Below are 21085 nucleotides of genomic sequence, written 5' to 3' on the forward strand. Positions count from 1 at the left end.
TTGAAAACGACTGGAGATTTACTGCAGTGCTGTATACAAAGGAAAGTAAACAAACATGGCTTCATTACACAGCTCACTACACTCAGCAACTGATATGCAATCCCTATTCCCTGGCCACGTACAGTATCTCATCAGTGATTTCTGTCCAGGAAAGCCAATAAAATAAGAATGTATGTTGCCAAGGTGAAGTTTTAAGAGTTACAATTTTAAATTTCCTATTAGGGATAAGGTAAGATTTATGGATGATATACTGATTTATAAAAATATTTAGACAGCAAGTATTTTTGGCTTTAGGCTGGAATCGGAAAGCTTGGAGTAAAGAAAGGTTTTTAAAGGTTTTGTGGTACATAAAATAAATCCAACTTATTCTTTCAAAGAGCCGTCTGGCTGTATAAAAGATGATGACAGTGACAGTGGAAAAAAAAATTTGCTTATATCTACAATGCTCTATTATTTTCTCATTAACTGGAGTTTTAAAGGGAATCATATTAGTGCCTCCAGAGGATGAGCTATATAAACAAGAGCTACAAATTTATCTGTGCATTAAAATGAATGCTATGGTAACAGGTTTGATTGCTTTGGCTGCAATTTAAAAACCTAAAGGGTGTATTATCCTGAGATAATCTCACCCTTGGGTCCTTATATGTATTATATCTCATACCTCTAATCCTGTGAGACAGTGCCTAGCTAATAATATCCCCTCTGCCTTTGTCTGGTTTGTCATACTGCAACTGAAACGTGCCTCTTCCAACTTCAGATAACACATTAGTTAAGTAATTTTATTCTGATCACTCTGAATCATTAGTTTATGTCTGGAGAATGTGTAAAGATTTATTTCCTTGGACAGTAGGAAAAATTTTCCTAGCAAGAGCATAGTGCAGCATGCAGCACTCAGTGGAGCAGTGAAATTGCCATCCTTCGAGGTGTCCAGGACTTGGTGAGGCAGAGCCACAGTGGAGCCGTCTGCTGCAAAGCTGTGCAGCCTTGGGGGCCAGTTTTGTACCCGTGACGGATAGCCAGTGCCCTGGGTATCGGTACCTTACAGGCTGGATTTGCCCGTCTTCACAAGGGAGACCTCAACGGTTGCAAACCACCCCAACACAATTGCTCCTTTGGCCACGTCTTGGCGTACTGTGTCTTGTTGAGGTTCCTCCAAACCCACCAGGGCACAGGCGCAACTCAGGGCTGCTCAGGTCTACGCTGTCTTTCCAGCCATCTGGGAGCAACTGAAGTGGAGATGGTCTTCCATCAGGCTGTGGAGTTGTTTTATTAAATCCTTCTTTTGAAGTCCTATGGATGTAGATTTACTGGAAAGATTAGGATGACCTTAGCCTACATCAATAATTTTCAGGTCCTCACAGCAATCTCTTCCCATTGAAATCTGGCCTGTGTGTGATAAGGGATCCTCTGTGCATTGACTGGTAGGTGACAATGGTGAAGCAGTGTTTGGACATGGTCACTGCACACCAGAAGAGCAGGCAGATGAGGAGACAGGATCCAGTTCTTTGTACGGCGGATGAGGTAGTGCCGGAAAGGCTCACATCCCATTATCCATAAAACAACAATCTTGGAAGCTGAAGGCATTTTCCATTCTCCTGGCCTGAGCCTTTCAGTAGCCAAACCCCTCTTAGAAGAATCGCAAATCCTACAACAGTTGAAGGAAATCAGCATCTCAGTACATTCACTTCATGCTCTGAATTAGTCAAGAGAGTGGCAACAGCCGGTTTTCCTGTCTTTTTTTCACTCAGTCACAGCTCTCCTCGTACTGTTTATTATTCCTATTAGTCATTTTCCTATATAAACTGCAACACGCTGACACTGGATTGTGATTTACACATGGAGACAGTGACATCTTATTAAAAGAAAATGACCTTGCTTTTCAATGTCTAAGGCAAATCCTAAGGGTTAGCAAAGACTCCTCAAGGTTCTAGTCAGCTGTTGCATGGTTTTATATACTGTTCCTGGTATAAATTGCTTCTGAACATGCCTTCACCTGTCAGTTCTGTTGAGATATTTTTGAATGTCATAAACTCCTACATCTTAAAGCCAGGTGTTGAAAGAATCCCTATTATTATCACTACATTGTCAGCGACAATAACAACAGTTAATAGGTGATGATAAGGATATAAATGTCTGGTTCCTGTGTACAGCTTGTCATCTGCAGTCAAATCTAACACTGCTAGAGGAGTCTTTGGGAGCAAGTGCTGAAAAAATGGATGTCTTCTGGGAATTGGCTCCCTGAAAAAGGCATCCATGTTTAATTCCGCTTAATCTTTTCTAACTTAAATGTGCTCTGCTCATAAAAAAATAAGTGTAAGCCAGTGAACACATACATGTGTGTATTAAGGACTTTTTAGTTTAAAAGGCCTGTCCCAGCCTTCGCTAGGATGAGAACAGGGCCTTGACCACATTGGCTTGGGCAGTGTTACCAAAGTCATGTTTAGGGACGGAGTCAGTGGCTTTGACTCACAATCCAGAGGCAAATTAAAAAAAAAAAAAAAAAAAAAAAAAGAGGTAGCTTGTATACATGTTGCTACTGCTCTGAACACAAGATCACATTATTCCGGTGCCTTGTTGCATTGTGTTTTATTTTTTCTCTACTTTGTATAGGTTAAAATTGGGGACTCACTGATATTTGCCTCAGAAAATTGTTTATAGCAGTTGGTTTTGCACCTGTCATACAAAAAATTAAAAATGGGCATGAATGGGAATTGCCTACCACACCTGGGTAAGACAAGTCCTTGTGCTTTGCCTTATCCGCGTTCCTAGGCTTTACAGGTCTGTTGAATATCTTTTGCAGGAAATCTCTTTCCCTTATACATACTGTGTATATTTTGCCTCTTACAACATATTAAATAGCCCATGTAAGAAAAGTACATGAATTATTGATACTGTACCAGAAGAGAAAGTGTAGGGGGAACAGAGAGAATATTACATGATGTGGTAAAGCAACCACACGTTTCAGTTAGATGCCTGGGTAAACAGCTCTGTAAGAAACCCTGTGGTTTCTTGCTCGGTGCATATCCAGTTGATCTCAGGTGCTTTCTTGCTCGCTGTGGTTATCTCTTCCAGTTTTTAGGTTTTGAGCATAAGCTGATACAAAAGCTTCTACAAATTATTTAAGTGAGAAGTTCAGCTCTGTCTTTAAATGGGAAGTGTAATTCCTTGCCTGTTGTAAATCCAAGGGACAGGGAGATCCAGGCTTCCCTGCTTCATTTTGATCTTTTTGCAGGATTCATTGGCTGAATTTTCAGCATTGTTTTTTCTGATGACTTACTCCTTTTGGCTGGGAGGGGAATCCTTTGTTTTCCACATCACTCTCTATTTTCCCACCTCAGCTAATTTCATTAGCTTGCATAATCATGAACTCATTCCTGCTTGACTTGAGGGCTTTGTAACTAAATATTGCCTCCAACTGACCACAGGTAAATTACCAAGCAAGGCACAAAGTCGAGGAAAGCAATAATTCTGCCCACCGTGGGAAAATGGCAGCTGGAAGATAAGGGTCTCCCACTTCCAAAATATATCTTTTTCTACCTTTTATAGTGTTTCTTTTTGGGGGTTTTTTTTTGTGTGTGGATGTGTGTGGATGAGGGTCAGAGCCCATTTTTTCCTACAGTGCAGACTTTGTGCTTTGTTTTGTGTCAACTTCATGGTATCAGTTCTTTTCCTTTGACTGAAGTCAAACATCAAACTGCAAATCACTCCTTCATCTATTATAGTGTGAGTCAGGGAAAAAACCTTTACACTTTTTAGGAAATAATTGGGTAATGCTATAACAGGACCTCCTAAGAAAATCATGGTAACAGGCTGTCATAGACTTTCAAAGCAGAAAGGGGAAAATTGTTTCATGAGAGCCTTTAAACAGTTGTATCTGCGGACTTCAGGTGAACAAATTGTACGTGGGCAGCAAGGAATAAATCAAGTACTTACATAAATTTCTTAGTCTGTATTGTTCCTGTCCCAAGCTCTACAATTTCGCATATCATTTGGCACATTTCAAAATTTGAAGTTATTTTTACCCTCTAAGAAGTAGCTTCTACATAAAGAGTTGTTGCTAATGTATTATAAACTAGGATTAGCTTAATTAGAGACTTTGCAGGAAAGTAATGACTATTTAAGCCCTGAAAACAAGCTAATTATTTTGTATCACATTGTTGCTAACTCTGTCCTCAGTTCTCTTAAGGTGAACGTTCAGAAAGATGTATGGTAGACATGCTAATTAACAGATTTCTTGCAATCACATTACCAATTTTTTATAATATATTAAAACTCCTTTTTTATGCAACACTTCATATATATATATACAGTGCTACTCAGGTTAATCAACAGCCTGATTCAGTGCTTTTTGTAAGATTACATCACGATCAAAGTTGCTGGTAGAGTTGCACAAGATACAGCAGTGATTTTTCCCTAGTGCTCTGCCAAAAAATCCAATAGTTTCATTATTTGTGCCACATATTATCATAAACTCCTCCTGTTTCTATTACTTCATCACAATTCATTTGAAACAGTTAAGTAAATCCAAAGTAATACATAGAATCTGGGGATCTGAACTTCCAAGAGGCAAGATCCCTTCAACAGCATCTGAAACCCCTCTGAAGCATCTCTTCCCAATAGTCCTTCTCCTGCCATTCCACCACTGCACGCTGTAGTTGGAACTTACGTTACATACCAGGAGTTAAGAGTGGAAAGCCCATAAAATCTGCACATTTCATATAATGCATTAGAACGTAAACTTATGGAGGTTTTCTGTAACTAATGTTTAAATGTTTAAAAGCATAGGAATATCTAGCATTTAATTCTTATCTATGCTTTCCCCTTTTCTGTATATGATAGTTGCCTTTTCTTTAAAATCACCTTTTACTTTTAAATTCCTCTGTTCTTACTTTTCATATTCAATATTTCTTCATTGTTGCAGTGTCTCACATTGTCTGTACTCCCATTCTTTCGACATTTTTCACATGCATACATATATATCATATACATATTCCAAGATGTCACTGGTGTATTTGCAATTAATGACTCAATTCATCCTGACACACAAACTCTTACAAAGTGACAATAAATGATTCCTGATTAGATAGCTGATTTCCATAAAAGAGCACTGGAATTGAAGCAGATGAATTCTCAGCTCTACTTTTAACTGGCACATTGGCTCTGGTTCATCCTAAATTTCCCATGGTGTTAGTCAATCTAAATCTGTGCCACCGTGCCTTAAAAAAAAATAAAATTATAAATGTAGAGATACATAATACAAAAGTATAGAATTTCAATAAATATAAATATCTCTATCATCTTAGATGGAATAATGCAAGCATACATATTCTGCTGCAAACCAAATGGCTGACAGAAAATGATTACACTATTATTAAGCATCCATGCAGTTTCTGCTGCTAGGTATTGTAAAATCAAAATTATTAAGCTTCATTAGGGAGCTGGTGCGTTTAAAAGAATTCTTCTGAATGTCCTAGATGAAGGCCCGTTCAATAAGGACTGATAGCGTTTCAGCTCTGCAGCATACCCATTCTGGCTTTTTTTCCATCTTGAATTTCCCATGGTGTCATCTTATCTAATCATTGCTTGGTAATGCTGGCTCCATAAGAAATCTTCCATAGAAAATGAGAGTTCATACATCTGTCTCTTGCTGAAAATGCTCATGAATAATGGGATGTCACAGCACCAGTCAGTAAGAAAGCAAAGAGCGGTTCCAACTCTGTGTGAAAGGCAGGAGGCTCTGAAGGAAGAGAAATTTGATTCTTATTTTAATTTTGTATCGGGGGCTTCCTCAGGTCTAGATTGTCCCAAGCCCTTGAAGGAATATTAAGGGGGAAGTCACAAAGAAATCTTTTTTTCTTCTCAGAGCAACAGCCAGACAACAGTTATAACTTCTGTGGCTGGTAAAGTGCAGCGACAGCCCTGGTTTTTATACCCCGAAAGTAAAGCTCCGGAGGCGAGAGGCCCTGAGCACTCCTTGGTGAAAGTCACCCCAGCCTGCAAGGGATCGACCGTGGCAAGGAAGCCAGTGTCCGGGTGTGAGTGTGTGCGCACACGTGTGTATGTGTGTGTGTGCGCAAGCAGGCAACTCCAGGTACATGCATTACATTCATATTTTCTGCTGACATTCCCATCAACTGAATGTTGTTGCCATTTATTACTGTCATAACTGGATGCTTATTAATTTTATGTTCAATATTTTGATCATAAAACAGATCCCAGCCTTTATTTATTGTAAGTATAATCATCACCTTCCTCATAAGCCCAGCTCTGGAGGCTGAGGATCCCTGGCAGACCACCTTGGCTATGGACCCTTCTCAGATGCTTCTGGCTGACGAAACAATTAATTTTTTTAAGTCTCTTATTGACATTGTGATCCCAAGAGCACAGTATGAGTTAAATATTTGCTTATTATAATTGCACATTTCACATGCTAGAAGCAATTTCTGTATTATATTACTGGTACAATATTCTGCACTGTGGAACTCTCTCTAATAAGGAATCAAATTCAATCAGACTTGAGAACTATTCATGTGAATGACTACCATTACTTGATATCATCTGTAATGCAATAAACTGAGTGTTTGATATAATGCTGTTATATTAGGCATATGCATAACCTATTTGTTATCCATCATTTGAATCGCAGAAATGGTGTGATCAAAATTAATTACATTTTAGGGTATGTCTGAATTACAGCTAATCAAAAAAAGTTGGTTTAAGTGTGTTTTTCAGGAAAAAAATAGATGTGATGCTGTGATCTCATTTGCAGAATAGCTTTTCTTAAGAAGCTGTGCATGTCACCAAGAAAGTCTGTTCACTGCCTAAATGTCTTGCATTGCAAGCTGCAGCGATGCTGGCTACAGAATGTGAACTTTCAAAGAAATATTACGTGATATGAAACATATTACATCAGCTTTCAAAATAGAAAACTGAAAAGAACTTATAAAAATAAAAGCATTTCCAAGTGCAATATTTTATATGAAGTGTTACCCATGGGAGCTTTTTTCATAAATACATAAATACAGCTTTTGGGGAATGCCCATAATTGCTGTATTACATATTCTTACACTTCGCAAACTGATTCCTGAATTTGAAAATAAATCAATTTGGGCTTTTTCAAGTAATGGGGATAGGCAGAAAATATGTTTGCATTTGATTACAGTAGTTACTTATGTACATAAGTAACTTTTAGGTCTTTAAGAAGTTCACTGAGAATGGCTTTTATCTTAAAGCACAGCTGCACCCCAGCCAACGGGACAAATGTAACGTACAAAGTAGGCAATCCCACAGGACGCGGATCTGATACTGAGCTACATCTTTATCAGATAGATATATATATAAATAGAGAGATATAAGCGATGCAGACTGAGGTATCACAAGGTGAGTCAGGGAGTGGAAGCAGAGCTGATGCTCGGCCTTGAAAGGAACATGTAGTGAGCACATTGCAGTCTTATGGGAGGGGAAGAAAAAGAAAACAAAGGAGAAAGCAGAAATAGAGGTCAAGTCCTCTGGCCCCAAAGGAGGAGCAGCTATAGCCTGGGCAGTATTGAAAGAGCACCTGAATAAAGGATGGGGAACACATCACACACAGAACAGGAGTTGCTTTAAAGGAAATGCTCTCTTCTCATCAGTAAAAAAAGGTTTCATGTGTGCAGCTATACCAGACCTCCAAAGAGAAGCTGTGCGAGCTGATGGATGGGGCCCGGGCTCCCAAGCGGGAGGTCACTTCCAGCGGCAGCTTCTGGCTCCTGCCTGACCTGCCTGCTGTGCTTCACCGTCCTTTCCGTGTCTGTCCTGCTCCCCATCCACCCTGCAAACACTTGGAGAACGCTTGGTGTCTGCACCTCGCACAGCTTGCTTGGGGTGCTCTAATTCAACCCAGGAAATATTTAGCTAGTAATAAGAAGGGTTACGGTTGTAGCAACCCTGACACTACATCGCTCTAGAAGCTACGAATAATATTAGTCATATATGGGAAGTATTTTGGCATTTGTGAACTGATCCTACTATCTTTGAAATATCCGTAGGATTTACCAAATGGTTTCTAACCTGTTTGGTGAAAGGCTCTTCGAGCAGTTTGCATTTTCTCCCATTATTCCTGCACCTCTAAGACACGTGGCTCCTTTTGAACTGTTTTTCAGGCAAAATTTATTCATCTTCCTTCTATTTCTTTATTGAGTTATCTTAGGCGTATTCAAAACAGAAAAAAAATGTAGTTTCCTGTTTTTATTGACATCTGATAGGAGTTTAAAATCCAGTTGAATAGTTTTGTTGAATTTTGTCATGTTAGACTTTGTAATAATTCTGCCCTCCTCCTTTTAAGTCTTCACAGTTTTGCTCATTACCTTCCAGGTGGGTGTGGATAATCCTAGTGCAGATGCTTGGATTCTCTGATCATATGAAAAGTTAAGGTTTCCTATTAAATCTTCAAAAAAATTATATCCAGGGTCATACATTAGTGAGAATTCTGGAAATGTTAAGAAGAAATTTTAAAAGCTACAGAAAAAATAACCATTGACAACCAGCACAATTCATCCTATATTTGCTTACAGTTCTGTTTTATACATCTATATATGAAGTTTCGAACTCATTTATTCACTTTACTGACATGCATAACCAAGGGCATGATTTATAATGATTTGTCATCCAGTATTAGATTTAAAAAAGTTTAATTAATTTTTCATTAGCCACAGTTAATGATGGGCTTGTTAACTATCTTGAGGTGAAGCCAAGAGCTATTAGCTATATTAAGGACCAGTTTCAAGAAAATTACTCCTTTTATAGTCCCCAAAATGAGTTATAATGTTTTTTCCCCTTTCAGAAAACTGGTTTAAGGTATATAGATGTATTAAAATCTATACAGAAGACAGGCTTTGAGGAAAACTGATTGTGCAATAAAAAGCATCGACCAATTTTTGCACCAATTAAAATGAGATCAAACTGCTTGAGGATTATTCTAAAGAAATAGCCTTGTGAAATTAGTTACTAGTTCTTGTACATAAAAATCAACATATCAGTTTATTGTATAGCAGAGGACTGAACTAGAGCGGGTGACTATTTGGAGGAACTTCTTCACAGCCAGTAGACTTCTGCCAGTTGTCTCAACTGTGTGTCTTACTGAAACAGAAATTAGGGTTTGAACTGAAAATGTAATTGAAAATACAATTTAATTGAAAAATTAGTTTGTCCTGCTCTGTGGCCCCTGCAGGGTGGGAAGGCTGAGCATGACAGTGGTCATTGTGCCATGATCTATGACTCAGAGAACTTGCAAAAGAGTAAGAAATATGTATGAGTAATTACCATGTAAAAATGGAGGGGGGGGGAAGAAACAGAAATTATTTTTCTAGCAAAGCTCCTTCTGATTTGCAGAAAGAAGGATTACATTAAAAAATAAAATCAAAATCTTAAAAATAAGTGTCTAAACATAGAGTGCTGCAAGGTGAATAGTCTTAAAGCTTATTTTGAATAGATGGGAGGGACAGACCTATTGAAATCACTGAGAAAGGTGACTGCTTGGTAACTCTAAACCCTGTGGGTTTGAACAGGAATTTAGAAACCTAAATTTTAGCAAATCTTGACCAGAATCTACATTCAATAAAAATGTACTTAACTTATGTAAACAACTGTATGAGAATGAAAATACTGTTTCATAAAAGATTTTAAATTCAGTTCCATTCCAAACTGCAATAGATTTTCAACATTTCTCCACAGCAAATATGCGAAAAGGTGGGAAAGCCATTTTCCATGGCTTCAAATGTTTTCATTAAATTTTCTTCCATTTTTAATGTCACCATAACATATATAATACAACCCCAAAATGTTAGAAACTCAAACTGAAAGTTGTTTCAAAATTTAAATATTAAAAAAAAAAAATAATTATTTTTATCTTATGAGACCCTTTTACCCCTTTTTTCCTCAATGAAATTTCAATAAACTTGGCATGAATTTGACACAGCTCCAAGAGCTTCCATGTGAATTTCAGTGGAAATTCAGACCAAAGCAAGCCCCAACACAATGACGGATGCAAGAAGGGAAGAGAGAACAGAGCAGAATCAGCCCCCAAGGATGGACCGCGTCCCCTAACATTTTAAAAGAAGATGTTTGGCCTCAAGCCGACAAACTTGGACACAACTAACCTCATTCCTACAGCATGGCACTCCCCAAATAAAAAGCTGCAGTCATCCAGTGCTTGTTCTGCGGACGCAGCATGGATTTATTTAACCACCTCTGGAATTTAACTGTGTGGCAGCGATTTCATGAACCCAAATCCCACCTCCTGTTCCCCGTTCACTGGGATTGCCGCTGTAATACCACTGTAACCCCAAACCCAACCGTGTTGCAGCCGGACTCCCCCCCCCACACACAAGTGATTCCAGCTGTGCACCTGTGCAGGTGGGATGCTGGATTTCCAGCTCTGCGTGGTGCCAAGGTTCTCCATGAGCACTGCAGACACATCTGTGTAGGCAACACCAATAGGAAAAAGACATCATCTAACCTTAGGAAATGCAAACGTGAGTATAGGGAATCTTTAACCTGACCCAGAAAGGAATTGTGGAAAATAAAGACGATATGCAGCAATATCTGGATGCACAGTGACCTTCCCACGTATATGGATTTCTCTCTATGAGGATGACCTAAACAAGCGCTTACAGCTCAACGGCAGGGGTGTGCAACACAGAGCATCTCCTCGTCCAAGTCCATTCTGGAAAGGCAATATTTCACTGAGAGCAAGAACATGCACTTTAAAAGCATAAAGAGAAGTATAAGACCCTCTAAATGTCTCGCCTGAGGCAATCTGTTTCCTTTCACAGGATTGCTCATGAAACAGGTCTACGAGGACTGTTCTTAGCACTTTCCATCGGCGCTGCAGCGACGAGGGCACAATTCTCACCCCAGATCCATGCAGAGATCCCAGAAACGCCGGTGGCTGCCACGGCCCCGTCACAGCTGTGTCTCCCGCATGTCCCAACCTCTCTCCCCTGCACATGGGACCACACAGCCACCCACCCCGACCCTGCGCAGAAGGTTCCTGCCAACCGAACCATGAGCTTTTCTCACCACACGATGCAGATCCTACACCTTTCCAGCAGCTACACTACCAAATCCCACCCCAAAACTAAGGTCGAGAGCCACACGTGCATCCCTGCTGATGCACTGCAAGGGTAGGACACAAGGTTGCAGGATCCTTCCTCCTGGAATGCCAGGCACGGGGTCCCCTCCACGGCTGGGCGTCCCTCCGCCTTGCTGCCTCCAGAAGGCTGCCTGTGGGGACACGCCGTTCACCCAGTTGGGGAAAGCTGCTGAACCAAATCTGTATATTCTAAAACGGGATGCTGAAATCAAGCCATATACAAGGAAGAAGAAGAGCTTATATAAGTAAGCACAAAAAAATGTATTTGTTTTAAGCCAACTGCACTTAACTCATGCTTAGATTTGCTACTGAAATATCCTGCTAGCCACCTTCTATTTCTACTGAAATGATCAAATATATTTCTCCATCTTCACTTTGAGGGTTTTGACCTGATAAAACTAATGTATATGTTTGGTCAATACAAATATTTGGTCAATTTAAATAGTACAATGCATACGAGCAGAAAATACATAGTTTGCTCCTCATAGCTCTTCAGTACGCAGTTACTTTTATGTACGTGTGACTGTGCAGCTGAAGAGGATGCATGGAAGGAGCAGAAGTAAAGGTGCACCAGTTACCTCAACACTGGCCTGTCTCACCATCTCTGTGCTTGACGTTACAGCCTTAATAATGCTATTTTAAAGCAGGACTTTGGCAGGAGTAGAGGTATTGATAAAACTATCCAGTATTAGAGCAAAGTCTTGGCTATCTGTCTTGTGAAAATTATAGGCTTTTATTCCTCCTGTTAGCAATAGTAGGTGTCTGTCTATCATTTGTTTATCAGTCTTTACTGGATACTGTAGTGGAAAGAAAGAAATTGCAGATCTCGCAGCTAAGCAGAAATAGGGGGAAACAAGCGTAGGTGGAGCCTCCTGGGTCTACACTGTGCTCTCGCGGACCTGGGAAGGGGAATGTAGGGCACATCGTCTGCAAGAGCAACAGATCTTCACCCTCCATGTATCCTCTCGGGTCACCTTCTCCAAATGCCCCCTTATCTCTGCGACCCACAGCTTACATGATCCAGCGGGAGGTTTTTCCAGTGCAGACAAGTAAATTCCAACAACTCTGAAAAATCAGGGATTTGGCTTCTTAAAACAGAAATTGCTAGAGTTCTGGTGAAAATAAATTCCAGCTGGTTCTAATGAAGTGATGTTCTGTCCAACAACGGCTGGGCAGAAGCCATGCCTGTATGCCCATTCGGGGAACATCAGGATACTACACTAAGGCTTAGGACTTACTAGGTTGTACAGATGTCAGAAACGAACTAGTACAATGTCCTGGGGGGGTGGGGGAAACCATTTTATGACCTATAAACCACATAAAGGAGCAAAATCAGAGACGATTTCAGATGAAGATAGAGAAGAAAATGTGCACTGCTAAACTCCCAGCTTAATGTGCTATATGTATATTCTGAACAAGAGGACTAAATTTAGCATGCCTGCCAAAATTACAGCAAAGGGATTAGAAACATGTCCCCCAGTGTTGGTACCATTGCGTTTGGCACCGTCCCTCTCACACGACCCATTAGCCGTTCTGCCCAGGGCTCGCGCTGAGGACAGGGCCATGGTGTACCACGTCCAGCACCTCCCAGAACATGTCAGGCAGTGAAGGATGGGAGGAAAAACCCTAGCAGCAACACTAACACTGATGTGGGAATTTGTCATGGTGACACTGATGGTACTGAGAGTCCTACATTGTAATGATTGGTTTACAATAAAAATTACTCCAAATGCTGGATCAGAAAAAGGATGGTTTGGTCCATCAAATCACTGTCAGCTGCAAATTAGGTTGCCCATCCCTAGGCAATGGGGAACATAATTGGCTTTGTCCATCGCCGGTTTTATTTTTATCTGTTCTGTTAAAGTCAGGCTCTTTCCTCACTCGCACTGGTACAAACAGAGAAAAAAGGGCTTAGTGCAGAAAGGCTCTTTCTCTCCTTACACCCGCAATAAATGGGGCAAGTTAGCCCTGCATTTCTAAAATTAGCCAAAGATTCTTTGAGGGACTGCTTTCTGTCAGAGCGAGGTTACCTTCATGGAAGAAAGTAAGAACAAACGTGTATTTTAGCATATGGACTTCCAGGAGCCTTAGACTGAAACAACCCTTAAACCACAAGTGGCCAGTGCTCTAGTTCGGTCCCCAGGGTTACACAGGAGGGGCTGGGGGGGCTGGAAACCTTTCTTTCTCTTTTCTAATCCTGTAAGTATCGCAGTAACTTTAAAACGTGCTATAATCTGCTGAAGACAGGATGGAAATACACACATCTAACGCCTCCCTTCCTAGGTACCGATCATTTTGACACTGTCAGTTGCAAGGCAAATTTGTTGCAATGTGATGTCTTGGTGTTTCTACAAAATGTGATAATGTAAGATGAGGTTATGAAGTTGTGTTGGACTGAAATAACCACCAATAGACTTCACTGGGAGCATGTGAGCAACTCGAAACCATTACTACCCCCAAAGTGTCGGGAGATGTTGCTTTTGTTGCCGGGAATACCTGTGCTACAAACTTGAAGTGGAAGTAGTCTTTATCCCCGGCGTGACATACAACTGCCAGACAGTCGAGAGTCTCTCTCCAACCCTCCTTTAAATTCATATAGGTTAGTATTCAGCTGTCTATAAGCTCCAGATATTCCTATCTGTTTTCCTCCCTGTGCACAAGTTTTAAGACTGTGCCCTTCCCTGGGTAGCAGAGCTTTCCTAACACATTTCCCTGACATTGCAGGGTACAGTGAGACTCAGAAAAGGAGAAAATCCACTGAAAAAATAAATACAGCTGACTAAGTAGGAGGGGGAACAATGTCTGTCATCTTAACCCGTCTGTCATCTTAACCTGGAGAATTTGCTGCTCTACTTACTTGGCTCTCCCTTTCTCTCTTTCTAGCTTTAGGGCAATTTAGCAGTCACCTGTGTACCTGGGAAATCCGCTACCGTGCTAAAGGCTTGTCTAAGCCTTGGCTCTGCGTGGAGAAATAAGGGCATGCCTCAAGTGACAGGAGCAGGAAGGCAATCAGACCTATGTCTAACTAACCTTCATGTTGCACCTAGTACAAAAGAACTATGTCTGTGAATAACTACTCATAGGATTATGTTCATCAGCAAAGGCCAATAATTCAGAGTGAGGACAAATTGGAGACCTCTGTAAGGTACGAGTGGCTATAAAGAAGTAAGTTATTTATTGTCCACCTACTCCTGTAGGTTTGTGTCCTGTATCACCCTTGCCTTGCTGCGTATGTGCATGTATGGCAGAAATTATGCTGTGGCATTGCCTCAGCTCAACTGGGAGTTGCTGCAACTTCAAGTGCAAAGCAAAGGGCAAACAAAAAGTTTGGAAAGATGCATATAATAATGATCAAGACTTAGGAAGAACTAGTGAAAGGTTGTTACTGTTGTTATTGTTGTTGTTTTTGTTGTTATTTGTGATGATGATGATGATGATGATGATGCTATGATGCTATGGTAGGTGAAAATCATGGAGAGAAAGAGGTTTGCTTTGAAGATACCTACTTGCCCCCTGTCTCATCCTGGGCTGGGAGGCAGCTCTGCCGCTAACCTGGTGCCCCAATTTCTTCTCCTGGAAATAATAGAAATAATAGAAATAATTCTGGCATAGCCAAAACCCCGCATCTAACCTCAATAAATAAAGCATCCTGCGCTGGTGTATCACCCATCTGAGACCTTTGCGGCTCAGGACCGTGCCGCCGTTGCAGATGGGCTTCGGGGGGGGGTTGCCGTGTTAAGGCTTTCACGTGACATTGTGTTTAGGTTGTCAGTGAAAGTCATGTGGATTAGTGTTCCCTGAAATCTCACTAAGCAGCTTGCCCTAAAATGTGCTTTATGTGGATCATTCGGAAAACTGCACGAGACAAAACATTAATTATTACTGTAAAAATAGATATATTTTTTTATATAATTCTGTTTAGCATGCACTTCTACACTTGGGATGTGTTGCTGAGATCTTTACTAATTTTTTAAAAGTCTGTAAAGAAATTAAAAATGTGGCCCTGCTCTACACTGTAAAATGAAAATCAGAAGCAAAAAAGCCTTTTACCTTTCTCTTTAATTGAATCCAGCTGGCCTCCTTCTACACTGCCTTGCAGTCATTTACAGATATGCAAATGGTTTGAAAAAAATGTTGCCGTTTTCATCTGCATTGCACACCAGAAAATCAGACAATGCATGTCTTTTCATAGGTTTTTTTGTCAGTTTTGCCATTCTGCTGCTTTCATGTTTTAATCCAGTTTAACAGTACAGTATGTTTTAGTCATATATTGGAAAAAAAAAAAAAAATCAGTCTCTACCTGGACAATATTGATGATGTCCCTTTGACAACCTGAAGACTTTAACATCTACAGGGTAATTTTTAGCAACACCTGTCAACACAAGGAGCAAAAGTGAGAGGCCCATGATTGCGGGGAGAAGCAGTGGAAAGGGATGGGAGGTCTGAAGCCCGAAGGGAGACGTGCGGCTCTGCCACTCGTGGTGGCTCCCGCTGCTATGGGCTGATGAGATACACCCAGGGCATCTCTCCCCTGTCCCTGCGCTCTCCGCTTGCTTAGATAGCTTACATCAGCAGCAAAAATCAGATTTTTCAAGATGCCGCAGAGCAAGGAGAGCCGGGAATGGAGCTGTTTTGCTACCTGTGTGTGTTGGCCAATTGCCTGTGTCCAGTGTTGGCCCTGGTAGGACCCGTGTGCACTACAGGTCAGGAGTAACAGGCATGTGGCAGTGATGCAGTTTGGCAGTAAAACCGCTCTGGCAGGGAGTTACAAAGGGCCTTGTCTGGCTTGTGTATTTAAGTTGGAAAACCATTAAAGTTTGAGGGACTCTTCAATAGCATTTATGTAAGGCTGGCCCCAAATGGCTTCAGCAGGAATAGATTCTCCCCAGATGACTTAAATGGCAAAAATATAAAATAACATTTTAAACAGTGCAATTTAACAACTTAGTATTACTATCTTTAAAAGCTGAATAAGCAAGAAAACAAACAAACAAAAGATTTTGCACTAAAAGGCACAAAAAGTCCGTAAGCCGGTGGGCTCTCCTAAGCAGCTGCTGAAAGAAGTGCCTGGTTTAGCAGGATGGGATACACCCCTGAAACCAGTTAGAGGATTATTTGGGACCTTTTGTAGAGCGACATCAAATGTTGGATCTTCCTTTATGTCTTATTTAGAAAAATAATGAAAACCACCTGTTAAAATTAGCAACCTTTGGGAGAACTATACTAAGAGTTTAGCTGGATTTGTTATGCACTGAGACAGAGCTGTAAGTATGAAAAGGAATATTCACAAGTAGATTCACGTACATTGGTCACTGGTCAGAAACTTTTATGTGTATCGTTCTTTGTACAGTACCTTGCATGGAGGGAATCCTTGGCACTCCCATGGTGTAAACTATTATTATTATTATTAATCCTTATGTTAGACTATTTCCACATTCACTTTAACCTCTGTGGGAAAGTGCAAAAGCTTGCTGGGTGGTGAAAACAGTTGCTGTAAACATACTTTCATTGATTTTTATTTTTTTTTCTAAAAGGGCTAACACTGTAAAACATAATTAGCCTCAAATTTTCATGGGTCCGTTGTATATTTAGCTCGATATATTAACGTCACCTTGGCTGCAGCCTTTGCAATGGCACTGTATCACTTAGGTCTTTCACTTTATTCCTTGATATCGCTCAGCAAGGAAGGAAGGACAAATCAGACAGCATCAGCTTGAAAATACGTTCAGAATATAACAGCTTGATTGCTGCTGACCACCCAGAGGACAGGTGTGACACATATTTATGGGCTTGATTTTAAACCAATATCCGTTCATTTCATTTATGAGTCCATTACATGTTTTATTTTGACAGTTCCACAGTGGTGTTCCTGCAGTCTTATGGCCATAAACTGTTCACAGTGGGTTGTGTAGCTTATTATTTGGTGTGTAGGCACTGTGCACCCCACAAGCTGATGAACTATGTACAATTTATTCATTAGATTTTAAGCCTAGTTAAATCAACAGCTAAAAGGAAGCCTTCCTTGCACTCTTGGAAACTTCTAACATTTAGGACTATAAAAATGGTTAGCAAATGCTGAGTACTGTTACAGATTTTACATTACAACATGGTACTCTCCTTTTTACACTAAGATTTTCATCTATATTCAGGAATCCCAATGCTCAGAGCTTTTTGTAAATCTCCTTATAGTGAGATTTTTCCTAAAATTCCAGTTTCTGGAAGGTGACTACCTGTGAAGCTGATATTTCTAGCTAGCTAACCAGCTGGAGGTAGTTGAATGGTACAGAAAGTAAGAAAATGAGTAGAAAATAAAAACCCTAAACACAAGAACCTTGAAAAATTAAAGATACGTAAAATCATCCAACAGTGTAGGTTTGCATGCATGTGTGTGTTTGTATACATATTTATATACTTTCAGGATTATGATTTTAGGCAATTGCAAGAGTTCAGAGCTTGGATTTGCTTAGAATATGACTTAGCCATGCATATACTGTTGAGCTAGAAACCTTCAGTTCTTTCACATTCGTTTTTTTATGTCATTGTTTCTATTGGAATCTGGTTCCAAAACTGGGGTTTATTAAATTTTCCTACTGTATTTAATGAGGAGATACATATTTTAAAGGGTGTAGTATAGTATCACAAACAATTGTCCCTCAACACGAACAATCACAGAAATGTAGGGCTTGGAGGATGCTCAGGGGATCACCTAATCCATCTCTGGGCCACAGGAATTGCCCTCTGACATTCCTGACACAGAACCTCACCCGCCTTTTTACAGGCCTCTTATGCCAGAGGCTCTGCAACCTCCTTAGCCAGTCTTTACCATCCTCACCATCAGAAACATCTTCCTAATATTTGGCATAAATCTGTCTAGCTACAAATTAAGGCCAACTTCTTGTTCTCTCTCTGATGCTGTTTGTAGACAGCAAAGTATTCCCTTTATTTTTCAGCATATTTTTGTATGATTCAAAAGTATGACCATGTTCCTCCTACTCTTCCGTTTAGACCAGTCCTAATTTACTCTTTCCTCACAGATCTTACTTTCTAGACCTCTGATCCTCCTCATACATCTACATATAATGACTATCTGGATGTAGTGATCAAAAATGGTGGTTCCCACTGTTCCCTGGAAAAGAAATTCAGTATTATATAAAATAGCAAAAAGACCTATCTCGGTGGTTGAAAAATGAAAAGCAGCTATTTTCCTCAGCTTTTCCCTCTTGTGCAAAATGACACTAGACAAGGAAATGGAGCTCTGCTGCATGGAACGGATAGCCACAAGACTCAATTTTTAATGCCAATTTCCATTGCCTAAGTCAGAAGGCCAGCTGCCTCCTTCCCCGGCTGGTGGGAAAGCCGGAGAACAACACTCCTCCAGAGGTCAGTTTGGAGCCGAAGGCTGAGGAAGACACGCTCAGGTACTTTAGCTGATTCTGTCTCTCACCATTTAATAATTTTAGCATAATAAAAATAATATCTTAAGTGCATGCTAATGTGTTAATGCATCATGCACTAGAAACCCAAGTATTACAGTACTACATGCTAGAAAAGATCCACGAGTTTAAGACCAAATTCTCTTTGGCCATTTTTACAGACATACATTAGTCCACAACTTCCATTACAGGTAGCTGAAATCGGAGTGAGTCAGCTCATTTTGAACCTCATAGCTGAGCCCATTTAGGATGAAAGATCACCTCTTATTCATAACTAGGGGCTACTGTAAGACTTGTGTCATCAGCAGCGAAAAGAAAGGAGGGCAAGACTTGCAAGAGCAGAGAAGACATCATTCTCACCATCTCTTCCATGACTGTTGAACTACTTTTTCTAAGAGATTAAAATGACTATCCATCTTGCTGCCTCTGAGCTGAATGATAAGGTCTATCTCTACATCTTAACTGTCCTCAGAGAGGAACTGCAAGTAGTGGTGCTGACAGGGAGCTTAGGAAAGGGAGGAGAGGGGGAAGAGGAGAAGTAGTTAACAGTAAACGGAAAATTCTGGCACCACTGGACTGGACGGAAGTGTCACCGTTGACATCACTGAAAGTAGGATCAAGACCGATCTAAAAAGCAATTTAGAATAAGAGCTTTTCTTTCCAAATGAGCAGTAAGTGCCTTCCTTCACACAGAATTCAGTGCAGCAATAGTGCCTTCTATTACATTTTAAATTGATTGGCTTTATGGCCCAGTACTGGGGAATTGCCCTAGCATGATCTCTTCAGGCTCATGTTTCTAATTCTGGCAACTCTAAATCCAGATGCCCTGAAAATCCATGCTTTTGCTTACAGTGTGTACTGTAGGGGTAGGGTAATCTCCATTTTCGTGTGCCCAGGCAAAATGAAGGAACCAGGATGTATGTAAGATTAGCCCACAACGTGAAAACAAAACCAAGCGAAGCAAACTAGAAATTGCAGAAGAAAAGGTTTACATGCAGAGTGTGTACGTGTGAAAATAAACCATAACCATCATTCTGCAACAAGTGTTTCAGCTAAGAGAATTCAAACACTGGTTTTGCATTATCTAAACTTTTTCTTATGGGACCAACGAAGCAGTTGTCATCTGGAGGTCTGTGTGCTGCCCCTGGGGGCTTTGGGCGATGGATGCAGAGATTTAGAAAACACAGTTCCAAGTCCATGTTCTTCCTTTGCGTGGTCCATGTTCAGCCTCATTTAGGACATCAAAACCTGTACTTCTGCTCCCAGGTAGAAATAAGTCTCTCCACTGAAAAAAAACCAGCTTAAAAAAGATGCAGTACGTTGTCAGGAAGGAGGATGTGGCTGTATGGCTGCAGAATTGCCTATGTGAAGTATGGGAAGAGCTGAAGAAGCCCCTCTCTGCACTGGAGCAGAGCTCATAACTCTGTAGTTCGGATGGGAAGAGATCACCCTAAGGGAATTATTCTACCTTTGATCCACGCATGAAATTCTGGCTGCTGTCAAAGGAAGTTGTGCATGCCTAACCATGGCTGTATATCATTCTAATAAAGGCCAAAGAGAAGCTCGTATATAAGTGGAGTGCGAAGTTTTTTGACACTGGCTATAATAAATACCAGCACATTTAGAAAAAAATGCAGGCTTACGTGCCTGAGGTGGGAAAAAAGCTATAGCTGTGCCTGATTTACTAGAAGGAAATATTTAAGGCTGTTGAATCATTAGATAAAAAACTGATCTTGAAATGTCAGGAATCGGTGAGGATAACTGAACTGTCAGTTTTGTCCATTAAAAACTCCCTTTTATTTTGCCTACTTTTCTCTTTTATTTTTAATAACAATCCATTAAAAATACTGCACTTATGATTTGCTGGTATTTGCTGTTCTATTTTAATACTATCCATTAGTTCTTTCCTCCTTTCTTTTTAATATTTACACATATCATCAAATACTGGGCAAAACTTCTCTACTGAAAAAATCCCATGAGTAAAAACCAATTACATATAGCTTGTTACTGAGGGCACGGCTCAGGTTTCTGTACAGCTTCAGTGTCCTTTTCAGTTTAAAGTAGCTGAGGACCTTTACATTAGAACCAGTCTACGATAATATAATTGGGTGCATCGTTACTTCTTAACTTCATCTAAAAATCATGCGTCAGTTATAGTCGATATAACTGCCCCAGGCAGAATCAACAGGTATTCCATAGGATAAATTATAACTGATGATGAGGTGACTAACAGTAAAAATTGCGGCCAGGAGCATCAGTTTGACATAAGAAGCTCTCCAGGCCAAAGGATTCCAGCTGGAGAAGCCCGGTTTCAAATTCTTACATTTCCTCCATTTCATGTGTATTCGCCAACGCTTATGCAGTTCAAATAATCTGTGCCTGGTACTTACACATGGCGTGTCAAATACCAGGACTGTATGCAGGAAAGGATACCAGCCTTCAGCTGAGCAACCAGTAACAGGCTGACGGTACCTGAGGGCCTCCTGCAGCAACCCTGGAAGTCGAAAGGAGGACTGAACCT

The 21085-nt window shown here is 40.5% G+C and overlaps 1 long non-coding RNA gene across 1 annotated transcript in view; it reads right to left on the reverse strand.

Moving 5' to 3' along the window:
- LOC128149046 (uncharacterized) overlaps positions 1–21085 on the reverse strand; it is a 24694-nt gene continuing 3609 nt past the window's right edge. Inside the window, exon 2 of the long non-coding RNA XR_008237521.1 lies at positions 1–1645. This is a non-coding gene — a long non-coding RNA (uncharacterized LOC128149046). The remainder of the gene's footprint in view (positions 1646–21085) is intronic.

The sequence above is a fragment of the Harpia harpyja genome, chromosome 12 (assembly GCF_026419915.1).
Source record: "Harpia harpyja isolate bHarHar1 chromosome 12, bHarHar1 primary haplotype, whole genome shotgun sequence".
Lineage (NCBI taxonomy): Eukaryota > Metazoa > Chordata > Aves > Accipitriformes > Accipitridae > Harpia > Harpia harpyja.